Source organism: Muntiacus reevesi, chromosome 3, assembly GCF_963930625.1.
Source record: "Muntiacus reevesi chromosome 3, mMunRee1.1, whole genome shotgun sequence".
NCBI classification, from domain to species: Eukaryota; Metazoa; Chordata; class Mammalia; order Artiodactyla; family Cervidae; genus Muntiacus; species Muntiacus reevesi.
The window spans coordinates 64,270,621-64,284,516 of NC_089251.1; positions in this window are offsets into that span (position 1 = coordinate 64,270,621).

The following is a 13,896-nucleotide window of genomic DNA, read 5'->3' on the forward strand; positions in this document are numbered from 1 at the left end:
AAGCAATAAATTGCATTATAAGGGAAAATTGTTCATCTGTGTACAAGCAAGTTAAAAATCTACCTCTAGTGGATAATTACCAATATTTACTAATTTATGATAGTACAATAGTTTAAACTCTTGGAATAAAATTACTCACATACCAAAATTACAACATAATCTGTATTGTAGATGTTAAATAATTAAAAGGAAAGAAATCCTAACAAAAAAGAAACTTAAAAACCAAAAACATAGCAGAAGTATAAAAAAATAGGTGAATATCTAAATTTGAGAGCCTAAGAATATAAAGCCCTTTCGAAGTGTTAAGTTTTTATGTGACTGTCTAGTGAGAGTACTGGACAAGAAGAAAGGATATTTCAAAAATAAATCCTGACAACCCTAGTATTTACAGAGAATAAACCATCAACCTGTACAAACTAATAAGTTGTTTCATCTCTTTCTGCAATAAAGTCATAGTTGTATGAGTTTCATCATCAATGTTCATATGCACAGGTTCTAACACAGAGAGAAAAACAATTAGAATGAATTGGGCTCCGTGTCTGTCTAGATGCATGTGATGAGAGGACAGAAGAGCCAAAAAATTAAGAATATTTTTAAGGAGGAAAGTTTTACAGAGCATTGAATTTAAAATAAATCTGAAGGAAGTCAAGATAAAAGTGGACAGATACTGAGAAATAGATGTGACCAATTCCTTCACTCATTCAACTAACATTTATTGAACTTTTATTATGGGTGGCTCAGATGGTAAAGAATCTGCCTGCAATGTAGGAGACCTGAGTTCAATCTCTGAGTTGGGAAGATCCCCTGGAGAAGGGACTGTCTACCCACTTCAGTATTCCTACCTGGAGAATTCCATGGATAGAGGAACCTGGTGGGCTACAGTCCATGGGGTCACAAAGAGTCAGACACAACTGAAAGACTAACACTTTCACTTCCAGAAAGTAGGGAAAGGAGAAAAAGAAAAAGGAAAAAAAAAAAAAAAAAGACTAACTTTGGAACCTACCGTCTAAGCAGATGGTGATCTGAGAAGTGTACAAACATACCAAGCAAAAAGACACCTATATTAAACAGGAGGGTTTTGTGATACACTGAAAACACTATAGTGGGGGAATTTGATCTGCATAGGGAGTGTCTAAGAAAAAAAAATGAACTGGACAGAATTAAACAAGCAAGGGAGTCATTATTCAAGGCTATTGCAATAGGGAGAAGAAATAGAATTCAACCCCTGTGAAACAAAAGAGAGGAAAGTTTTTAAGCACTGAAGTGGGCAAGTGGAAAAATCTTGGAAGATGTTAGGTGAAAGTTTGGTCAGTGTGATTACCCTGCCTTTGCCAATTGTCACTTATCAGAAGTTAGGCTTCTACCCTCCCACAGAGTCTGGGAGATGGGGCACTACTTTTCTTGATAATCACATTTCAAAGAGAATGCTCCTAGGTTCTTGAGACAGACATTTCTGGGTTTTAAAGTTGACAGGAGCCTAGGAGAAGATTTACATTTCAAAGGGGCAAAGAAAGAATCTACAATTGTAAGTTGTCTAAAGTAAATGCTCCAAGAAAAGGGAGGTCAGGGGCTGATTTCAGTAAGAAACCAGTCCAAAGTTTAGATAAACTGAGGGGAGTATCAAAGCTACTTGGTCAGATATTAAGAAAAAAATATGTATTTCCTGAAAAAATATGTGAATTTAAAAAAGAATGTCTGACAACCAAGAAGAAATGTGTGTGTGTGTCTGTGTGTGTATAGGACTAGGAGGTGGAGAAGTAGTAGAGAGATTGGTCAAGAAATTCCAAGAAGAGGAGAAAAAAGGTACAAAGGCAGTTGAGTATGTAGAATAGAACAATGACAAGCCATAAATGAATTTGAAGGAAAATATCCAGCTTGCATTCCCAGGGAAACTTTAGGAAGAAAAATTTCAGGGCAGAAGGGTCAACAGGGTCAAATGCTATTGAGAGTTCAAGACATATTGGGATGAAAGTATCACTGTATTTAGCTCTGTAGAGATGGTTGTGGACGTGGCAGCAAGAGCTATACTGGAGGAATTATGGGAGCTGAAACCTCATTGCAGTAGGCCTTTGAATGAGTATAAGATTAGGAAACAGAGAGATGAGGAAACAGGATGTTGATTACTTCTTGCAAGGTAGCTCCTTATGAAAGTCAACACGTTACATCATAGCTAGGAAAACATGATATCAAATTGTTACTGGTTTGTTTGCTTTTGTCTTATTTTTTGAGAGAGAGGAAGTTGAACATGTTTAAAAGTTACTGGGAATGTATTAGAGATTGATTATTGGGAAGTAGTATAGAATTTTTTTTTAACTATAGGAAAGAACAGAGCCTGATAATGTAAGTGAAAAGATAAGTCAGACGAAAGGTGGAAAGATTTTTTGTTTATGATGATAAAAGGACTTAAAATGAGTACAGATGTGAAAGATGAAAAGATGCAGCCAGAGGTTGAAATAAAAGATTAGATCATCTGATGAGAATGAGAACATATCCAGTGGTTGACGGACATGCTGTATATTTTGAATAATTGTGATAATGCTTTTTGTACCCATTTGAGGTCTGTAATTAGTCAAAGCTGTTTTGGCCTCTTGGGTGATGGTTTGCAGAATTTCTAGTCTGACTGTAGTTTTTCCATGTGGAATGGGCAAAGAAGCTGAAAGGGCCAGGGATTTTATGTTATTATCAAAATAATTTATTAATTAATGGACCATGAATTTTAAGGGGAAAAAAAAAGGTGAAGAATAAGGGATTGGTTCATTAGGGAAAGCGGAGGTATTAACTGACTGAATAGTCTGACAACTAATGTATAGAACCAGAAAGACTGATAGAGAGAGATGGTGTTTAGACAGAAAGATGACTAAATTAATGATCTCAGAGGCTATTAGAAATTCCAATAAGTGACAATGGAATTGTCTATCTGAAGTGAAGAAAACATTTTGTTACTGATGAGGTCAAGAAACATAGTAGCTTGAGTGCTGGAAGAAGATACATTTTAGATGTTCAAGTTAGCATGGGAAAAAACAAAGTGGAGAAGGATTGGAAATCTGTAGACCAGAAGCTAAGTATTCAATAAATGAAAATTTAGCCAAAAGTGATAAGAAGAGGAGCAATTGATACAGCCAAATAACTTAAACATCAAAGAAAAAGATATTTTCCAGAAGACAGGTGGAGGAAACATGTGGAATAAACAAAAGGAAGTATAGAGGATGTCCAGAATATCTCTTGAACAGGAGGTGTTTCATGATGAGAAAGGAAAGCAGTCCTGCCAATTGAGATGGCTATCAAGAATAAAACAGGGAATCTTGTGTCAGATAAGGCAAGAAAAGAATAACATTTTTGAGAACAACTTGAGTATATAGACATGTACAGTCTACAAGGTGAAAATTCTGGAGGAAACCAGAGTTAAAATTTTCTGAAAAAGAGGTAAGGAAAATTAGGGTTAATCTAAAAAAGTAAGGGAAGGAGAATGCCAAGATAAACGTTGGCTGCATAGCCTGAGATTCTATAGAGCAACTGAGGATAATAAGGATATTAGGCTTAATGGAAAGTATTTTAATAATCTTTGAAAGGACAATAGAAATTTAATGCAGTATAGTCTGAAAGCTTAGCACAGGGGTGTGAGAGTTTGAAGTAGACAATATTGTCCTCTCTTATCTACAGCATATTGTGATACAACAGGTCACTCCCATGCTTTACTTGCCTGTAGGTTGTAATTTTGCCTTGGTATGTAAACATTAGGCATGCAGAGATTCTGTTAAAAATATGCATTCTAGCTGTAAAGATAAACATGCCTGATAAGATCCATTTTTATTTTGCAACTGAAATGTGTGTAGTTAAAAGAATGTGTATGATGAGAACACAGGGATAGTGAGGTGGCTTGGAAAAGTAGTTTTTTAAAAGTCTGGATTCTGAATGTTGCCCAGTTAGAAGAAATGTTAGTGACCCCGAATGCTCAGTAATTGGCTCCTACATGACCTTTACTAGAACAGAATATACATTTTTTCTCACCTTTCCAATTTAGAACTCAACAAGAATGGTAAATGGCAAGTTTTAGACATTGATTTGAATGAGGTTAGACTTCTGAGTATAAATGATTTGGGCCTAATATGTGAAACCATTGTTTTTTTTCCAATGATATGGTGTTTGAACATCTATGATATGTCTTAATTATCATTGAAAATAGGCTTCATAACACACTAAATTAACGATCAGAATTGATAGTTCTTTTCTGGTTCAATCAGATTTATTTCTTCTATGATGACAAGAAGGAAAGAGCTTAAGTTTTGCTTTTGACAATAACTTGATTTCTTATATCATGTGCCTTTGAATAAGTGTAGCATCACTGGATTCACCTCTATTAATTTAAAAAAAGGCAGCTTTTTTTTTCCTCAAAGTTTGTCCTAACAGTTTTCTATAAAAATATAAATCACCTTGGAAAAATGCTAGCTTCTATTGAAAGCTCGTTCAATGTTAGTCTTTCTGACATAGATATTTCTGTGCCAATTCCATAATTTTAAAATTACAAGAGCTAAATCTGTATTATTATAGCATGTTTAATAAAGCATTAATTAAATTATGGTCACATTTCAAGTGAGCTATGCCTTCCCCATATACAAATATTCTGATTTTGACCATTCAATAATAATAGTGTAATAATGATATGCCAATTTTAGAGTATCTAAAAAGAGAAGCACGTAATGTTTGCAGCTTTTCTCAGATTGAAGAAATCAAAATTATTTTAACAATTAATATAGTTAAAAATATAAAGACAAAGCTATTAGTATTATTTTTTGTCATTGCTTTTATGAAAATTATTACAGGTACTATGAATTCTTAAGTTTTAATGTAGCAATTTGTAACAGGGGTTAATAATGAAAGATCATTCAGTTTAAGTATCATTACTATTTGTATGGTAATTAAGCTCACAAGTATCAAAGCTCATATTTAATAGGCATAACAAGCAGAAACACTAGGGTAATAAACAAATTTAAAAGGTCTTATTATTTATTAGTGTATACACTTTGCCTTGAAAATGTCAAAGGTAACAGTGTTATGGAATTACATTATTAACTATCTTAATACCAAGTAGCAACTTCACACATAAACTCAGTGTTTTGAATAATTTTATAGGCAAACATTTGATTCTACATTATCTATTTGTAAGGCAAGTTTATTTTAAATAAAAAGCACCAATAAAAAAAATTTCCATCATGTATTCTTTTAATCAAAGAGTATTTTATGTATATCCTCAAAGAAGTCCTATTTTGAATACCAAGGCTGTGACTCTGACCCTACAGTTAAAGTGAAATTGAAAGTCGCTCAGTCATGTCCAACCCTTTGCAATCCCATGTAATACATAATCCATGGAATTCTCCAGGCCAGAATACTGGAGTGGGTAGCCATTCCCTTCAGGGGACCTTCCCAACCCAGGGATTGAAACCAGGTCTCCTGCATTGAAAGCAGATTCTTTACCAGCTGAGGCACCAGGGAAGCCCAGTCCTATAGTTAAGACCCAATTAAAGCCCATGATTAAATAAGCAGGGTGACAATATTCAGTCTTGGAATACTCCTTTCCCAATTTGGAACTAGTCTGTTTTTCCCTGTCCAGTTCTAACTGCTGTCTCTTGACCTGCATATTTCTCAGGAGGCAGGTAAAGTTGTCTGGTATTCCCATCTATCCATCTGTCTATCTACCTATCTACCTATTTGTCACTGAGAGGAGATGAGATAAGAGAGATAAAATAGAAATACCAAGAGAAACAACAGAGTAGAAGGTAACGCTAATGGAGAGTGGCCATCAATAAATAAAATCCTCTAATCTTGCTGCAGTTCTCCTAAGGCAGTTTGGGGGACAAATACTCTGGTATCTGATATGATGCTAAACTTTTGGTTCTATAATTGATTTATAATCCTTTGATTGACCTTTCAATCTTGGTGTTCAAAACTGGTCTCTTGGTATGTGACCTTGGTTGTCTGTGTTCTCATCTTGGAGTTGTACTTTCTGACTTTTTCCTCCCCATATCACTTTGGATCTGTATCTTATACTAGTTTTTAGCTGCAAGGCCAGTCCACTTATTTGGACAATCAAGGTTTTCAGATGAACTGGACTACAACAGTAATTGAGAGTGACTTTAGAATCTGATTTAAATTGGTTTAAGCAAAATAACTTTAAATGAGTAATTTGATATGGCACATACTGGCTGATTTTGAAATTTCAGCTGTGAAGGGACAAAGACAAAGTAATAGATAGCTGGAAGATTTTTTCTTCAATTGCGAATTACTTTACCATGATTCCATGCAGAAGGAAAAATGACTCCAGAAATAGGGATAATTGTGAGCCACATGTTTTAGAAGTGATGGCAATGGGTAATTCATTAAGAACTGTTGGATGTGTTCATCTTTGATGGGAAGAAGACACATGCTTCTTTGCAACGATGGGAAAAGAGATTGGGTGGGATGCAAATATAGCTAAATCTGTAAATAGAAAAGCAAAAAGTCTTCTTTATGGCCCTAATTTCCTTCATTAAATGTTTTCTATGACTGAATTATGTAACAGGGAGGTAGAAAACCTAAAAAACTGGAATATTTGGGATAGCTTCTGAGAGGAATCACAAAAGTCTGAAGTATAGATACAGAAGAAGTAAACCTAAAAGAGGGGTGATAGTAGTAGACAAGAGGGAAGGTTATTCCCCTACATATAACAAGGTTAAGAAAGTAGTTATACAGGAAACAGACTTCTCTGGTAGCTCAACTGGTAAAGAATCCGCCTGCCAATACAGGAGACACGGGTTTGATCCCAGGGTTGAGAAGATCCCCTGGAGGAGGGCATGGCAAGCCACTCCAGTATTCTTGCCTGGAGAATCCCCAGGGAAGAGGAGCCTGACTGACTACAGTTCATGGGGTCGCAAAGAGTCAGACATGACTCAGTGACTAAGCACAGCACATACAGGAACCAGGGAAGAGGAAGGACAGGAGATTATAGTAGAACCTGAGATTTTTAGATGGGAGACAATCTCAGATGATAACTAGGTCAAAAGTGGGATCATGTTTCCTAAAATGGACAATGAATGACAGTCACTGACATCAAGCAACTCCAGGTGTAGAATTGGTCCACTTGAAATTCCAAGGTGATAGTTATCTCTGGGATGTTGGGATACTGCTAAGATGGATATTTTAGAATATGGCTAAATGTGAGTACTCAGGAAGTCGGTAGATGATGTGGACAAGAATGCATAGGAATAGTCAATATGGATGCTTTACACATAAAAGAATGAGTGAACAGAGCATAATAGTGGAGTGAAAAGGTCTAAAAGTGACAAAGAAAATATTTGAAGATCTAACTCTCTCCTACTAAATTTTATACTCAAGAGAAGTACAGAGGAAAAGTGTTCTTGAGAAAGAGTCATGCTGAAACAAGGGTGGGTGTGGAGAATTTATGTAAACATTTGAGCATGTAGAAGAGGGTAAGATGAAATGGAGGTTGCAGAGTATATAGTGATAAGCAACTGAGGATGGAATAACACAGCAGAAATACCAAGAAGCATGCCACTGACAGTATGGATGATGAAAGAGCTGGGGCTTCAGGGTAGAGAAGAAGCCTTACATTTAGGACCATCATCAAGAAAAAGCTAACCTATAATTTATTCATAGAATTAACAGTATGAAAGATTCCAAAATAAATTGTATCAGGTGATCTAATGCAATTCTCTAAAACTATCTTTGGGGGAGAAGGCATTGTCGACAATTCTATGTAAATGTTGTTCGGTCTTATATAAGAAAGAGAAGCAGTACTCCAGGTGCTAAAGAGATTGTAGGGAAAATATTACTGCTTAATTCTGCAATACTCATACATGCAGGTGTGCTAAGTTGCTTCAGTCATGTCCAGTTCTGTGTTGATCTTATGAACTGTACCCCGCCAGGCTTCTCTGTCCATGGGATTCTCCAGGCAAGAACTGCAGTGGGTTGCCATGCCCTCCTCCAGGGGATCTTCCCAACCCAGGGATCCCACTTGTGTATTTTACATTTCCTGCATTGGCAGGTGGGATCTTTACCACTAACAGCATCTGGGAGGTGAAAAAAATTGGGTACTAAGTTAATTCATCATGGACAGCTTGGTCATAAATTATTTTATATCTACTAAACTAAAACACCCACCTAAAAAGTAAAAAAATCCAGCCAATCTTCCTAAAAATAAGTTCCTTACATGATGTTGTAATTATTGTTGTTGTTCCTGTTTAATTTTGATACTAGTTGGCTTAGATTTGTTTCCACAAGCCTCACTAACCACCTTAGAGAACTTCTATTGAGCAAACCAAATGATATTCTGAAGTTTAAAGATAAATTATATGAGAACATTTGCAAATTTGAAAACAGACACTTGTAAATTTTTCAAAATTAATTTAAAAGATATGACAATACCAATGTTATGGATTTTTTTATGTTCTGAAAACTAAAGAGAATATGATAAAAGTAAAATAAAGTTGTCATTCATTACAAATGCTTTTATGAAATGAAATGCTTCACTGATCACTCTGTGTGCATGCTAAGTCACTTCAGTCATGTCCGACTCTTTGCAACACTATGCACTGTAGCCTGCCAGGCTCCTCTGTCCATGGGATTCTCCAGGCAAGAATACTGGAGCGGGTTACCATGCCTCCTCCAGGGGATCTTCTTCACCCAGGGGTCGAACCAGCCTCTCTTACATCTCCTACATTGGCAGGCAGATTCTTTAACACTAGAGCTATCTGGGAAGCCCCCACTGATCATTATTACGCATCAAAAGACAGAGATGTGGCATCAGAGAGTGCATTCTTGACATCGTGATTCTATCTTTTTCTTTAGAATAAGGAAACATTTTTAAAAGGTCCAATAGTAAGCTTCTTTTATGAATCTCTTTCTGTCCTAAGTAAGAAAGACCATGCTGTTTTACTTATGACTTGAATCAAGTTCTGTGGCAGAATCTTTAACTGATGTTTAGGGAAACATATCAGAAGATATGGCTTCCCTTATAGCTCAGTTGGTAAAGACTTTGCCTGCAGTGCAGGAGACCCGGGTTTGATTCCTGGGTTGGGAAGATCCCCTGGAGAAGAAAATGGCAACCCACTCCAGTATTCTTGCCTGGAGAATCCCACGGACAGAGGAGCCTGGCAGGCTACAGTCCATGGGGTTGCAAGAGTCAGACACAGCTTAGCAACTAACCCCTCAATCAGAAGATATGAGGTGAAAAAATTTTTTACCATCAGACGCAAAATATAACCTCTACTTTCTTTTGTTACTTCCAATTCTCAGTTTATTTTCATTGAAATGGGAAATATAATTTTTTTTTTTCTTTTGGGAAACCCAGTAGCACATAATGAGTGTTCTTTAGAATGAGATAAAGTGAAATTTAATAGGTACATGTGTATGTAAGTATGTCTATGTGTTTGTATCTATATACAGTAGAAGACTATTGTAGAAACTATTTTGGGAGATGAAACATCTTTTTTTGAGGGGGAGAGGACAAAGAGAGTAAAAAGCAAACATATAATACAAGGCATAAAGAGAAGGAGGCTGTATTGAAAAGTACACTATTTCTAACACAACTCAGATTCCCAGAGGTGGCAATTAACATTTCATCATATGACAACCAGTTTTATAGTTCTCCAAACAGCAATTTAAATACACTTATTTTTATTACTGAGTAATTCTCTGACACTTAGCAAATAGGATAACATTTATTTGAGCCTCACTGTTGTTGCTCAGTCACTAAGTCATGTCTGACTTTTTGCAACCCCATGGAATATAGCGTACCAGGCTCCTTTGTTCTCCACAGTCTCCCAGACTTTAGGCAAATTCATGTCCATTGAGCATCGTTATGTACTGCAAGTTACAGCCAGGTCACTAAACTCAGGATATTTTTGAACTATGGAAGGAAGCCAATATTATTCTTTCAAGTCTGCACAAGAACCCATTAAAAGTCATTGATAACTCAGTCATTCACATGATTTACATATGATAGGCCTAAGCTAAGTATCAATTTGACTAGATTTTATAGATGAAACATTGGATTGGATACAATTGAATCATTTCCTTATTTATCCTTCATTGGTACATTAATTTCTTTAATTTTTTTAAAAATTATTCTCTCAACACTTGTGAAATATTTTTCCAACCTCCACAATTTATCTCCAGCATTGACTTTTCTTCACTTGTGTGCTTTGAGCTTTGTAATTGGGGCCTTTTCTCCTCTGGAGGTGCCATCCTCTAGGCAGATTTAATTACTACCTCTGTGCTAATTTGTTCTAAATTCAGTCTTAGAGATCCATCTTTAGATTGAAGTCTCCAGGTAAGTGACAAATATATTAACCTGGTTTACAAGTAACAAATTCAATAGCTTCAACCTAAACTCATAATCTTCCCTTATAGCCTCTTCTCTTCTTGTGTTTCATTCTTAGATAATGGCATTACCATTTATGAAACAGATTTATCCATTCTTCAAATATATAGTGAATATTTCTTATGTACATTATCCTACATGCACTATTATCCTAGATAATATCCTAGACGCACCTATGATAAACTGTTATCTCAACTAGAGATAGTCTTTGCATGAAGCTAATGAGCAGTGAGTCTCCAACTTGTCCTTGGAGACTAATGTACTTCTCTTCCTCCACCACTCTAGGCACTAAAAATACTCAAAAGAAGGGATCTTTGAAACTGGATAGATGTCCTTTGTGAATAGTATGGAAAAGAGTCTGGAGTCTCTGGACAGTATTGAAAAAAAATCAGATATCATTTAGGAATTAACTTTTAATAGTTTCAGATAATCAAGTACTGAATATTATTCAAAAATTACTTTTTGAGAATTTTTTAATGAATTGCTTCAATACTTCATTTTTATTTTTGGATTGTTTTCATTATTTAGAAATCATTTGCAAACCCTCTAGTCTATATTTTATGTATTATATATTATACATTGTTATATAACTTTATATATAATATATGATTAATATGTACTATATTATGACTGATCTTGAAACTGTTGGAGACAGCAAGAAATTATTTTATTTAAAATTATTTCACAGCTTTATTAAATAGAATTTATGTATAATAAAGTACAAAATTTGATAGGTTTAGACATATATGTGTGTAATTATCTATCTAGCCATCTGTGTGTATCTATATATGTGTGTAAATAACATGATCATGATCAGTGTAATGACTATAACCAATGTCCCCAGGATTTCCTCATGCCCCCACCCCCAGTGAGATCAGTTTGCATTCTCTAAAATTTTATATAATCACACTATCTTTGTATGGATTCATTCACCCAACATTATTATTTTGAGATCCATGGACATTGTTTCATCTACCAGTAGTAAACTTGTTTAAAATGTTGAATGATATTCCATTATATATCTATATAACATAATTTGTTTCTCTACAGACATTTAAGTTGTTTTAATTTGGAGCTATTACAAATAAAGCTGCTATGAACATCTGTGGACAGCTCTTTAACTAGAAATAGTCTCTGCTTCTCAATGTCCTGAAGAACTTTTGTAGAATTGGTACTATTTTTTCATATATGTACATATTATAATTTCCCAGTGAAGCCATTGGCCTTGTGTTTACTTTGAGGGCAGTAATAGATATGAAACTGTTCAGATTATCTGTCTTCTTGAGTAAGTTTTGATAGTTTGTTTTACCACAATATATATCACCTCATTTAGTCACTCTGTCATGTCCAACTCTTTGCCCCCCCATGAACATACAGCTCTTCCAGGCTTCCCTGTCCTTCACTGTCTCCCAGAGTTTGACAAACTCATGTCCATTGAGTTGGTGATGCCATATCTCAATACTGTTCTCCTGAAATATACTTTATGTGGTTTTAATGTAACACTTCAGTCTTTTCTTGATTGGTATTCACTTGATATATCTTTTCTCACCACTTTAATTCTGACCTATTTGTGTCTTTATAATTACAGTGGATTTCTTATAGTTAACATATAGTCTGTTTGTGCTTTATTATTATTATGCCTTGAAAAGTTGATGTCATTGTCTGTTTTTGATTTACTTCAAGAAGGAAGATAAATCTGGTCTCTCTTACTCCATCTTGCCTAGAAGTGAATGTTATTGATGCTTTGTTTTTGATAGAGATTGTAGAGCCACTATGCATGCAATCACAGACTATGAAACATTGGACATTGAAGATCAGTGAAGAGATCACTGACTGGAACCATGAAATTGAACTCATTTAATAAACACAAGTCAGAATATAGTCCTCAAGAAGTCATATGTAGTTCCTAAGAATAGTAAGAGACTGTTTTTATAGTTGGGTTCTAAGAAAATTTTAGAGTAATTTAATATGTCCATAGATTGAATTCCCAGAAGAGCACTATCTTTTTAGGATCAGTCAGTTCAGTTCAGTTGCTCAGTTGTGTCCGACTCTTTGTAACCCCGTGAACCACAGCACGCCAGGCCTCCCTGTCCATCACCAACTCCCGGAGTTTACTCAAACTCATGCCCATCGAGTCGGTGATGCCATCCAGCCATCTCATCCTCTGTCATCCCCTTCTCCTCCTGCGCCCACTCCCTCCCAGCATCAGGGTCTTTTTCAATCAGTCAACTCTTTGCATGAGGTAGCCAAAGTATTGGAGTTTCAGCTTCAGCATCAGTCCTTCCAATGAACACCCAGGACTGATCTCCTTTAGGATAGGTTGGATCTCCTTGCAGTCCAAGGGACTCTCAAGAGTCTTCTCCAACACCACAGTTCAAAAGCATCAATTTTTCAGTGCTCAGCTTTCCTCACAGTCCAACTCTCACATCCATACATGACAACTGGAAAAACCATAGCCTTCACCAGATCGACCTTTGTTGGCAAGGTAATGTCTCTGCTTTTTAATATGCTATCTAGGTTGGTCATAACTTTCCTTCCAAGGAGTAAGTGTCTTTTAATTTCATGGCTGCAATCCCATCTGCAGTGATTTTGGAGCCCCCCAAAATATAATTGATCATATATACAAAGAATAAAAGACATTTGGAGAACAACATGAATGAAAACAACTTAAGAGTTTCTTAAAACAATGTCAATTTTAATATTTTTGCAAATGTCTTCTTTACTTATACTTTTATCATCTGCAGACAAATAAAGGCTTCCCTTGTGGCTCAACTGGTAAAGAATGCAGACTGATAAAGAATGACATTTTATGTAACAGGGCTTCCCTAATAGCTCAGTTGGTGAAGAATCCTCCTGCAATGCAGGAGACCCTGGTTTGATTCCTGGATTGGAAAGATCCTCTGGAGAAGGGATAGGCTATCCACTCCAGTGTTCTTGGGCTTCCCTTGTGCAGTGTGGGAGACCTAGGTTGGTAAGATAATGTTACTTTAATGTAACATATTATGTATTTGTGTAACATTTGTTTCCTTGAAAGTGAAAGTGGCTCAGTCTTGTCTAATTCTTTGCGACCCCATGGACTGTACAGTCCATGGAATTCTCCAGGCCAGAATATGGGTGTGGGTAGCCTTTCCCTTCTCCAAGGGATCTTCCCAACCCAGGGATCGAACCCAGGTCTCTCACATTGCAGGCAGATTCTTTACCAGCTGAGCCACAAGGGAAGCCCTTGTTTCTTCAGTGATATCATGTATTTCCTAAGTTATAACACTCTTGGATGGTAGTTTCTCTTTTAAATTCATAAAATCTATTCTGTGTAATATAACCAATGTCCTATATAATCAGAATAAGATAAAACCAAAAAAAGTAAATATAAATTTTAATTTTCATTTAAGTAATACTGTGAATTGCTAAAGAAAATTTTATTCTTAAAATGTGTATTTTTTTTTAATCTCTTCATTAACTCCAAGCTTTCAACTTAAAAAAATACTGATCTTTTGGTATGCTGTCAAGTGCTTAGTTGTGTT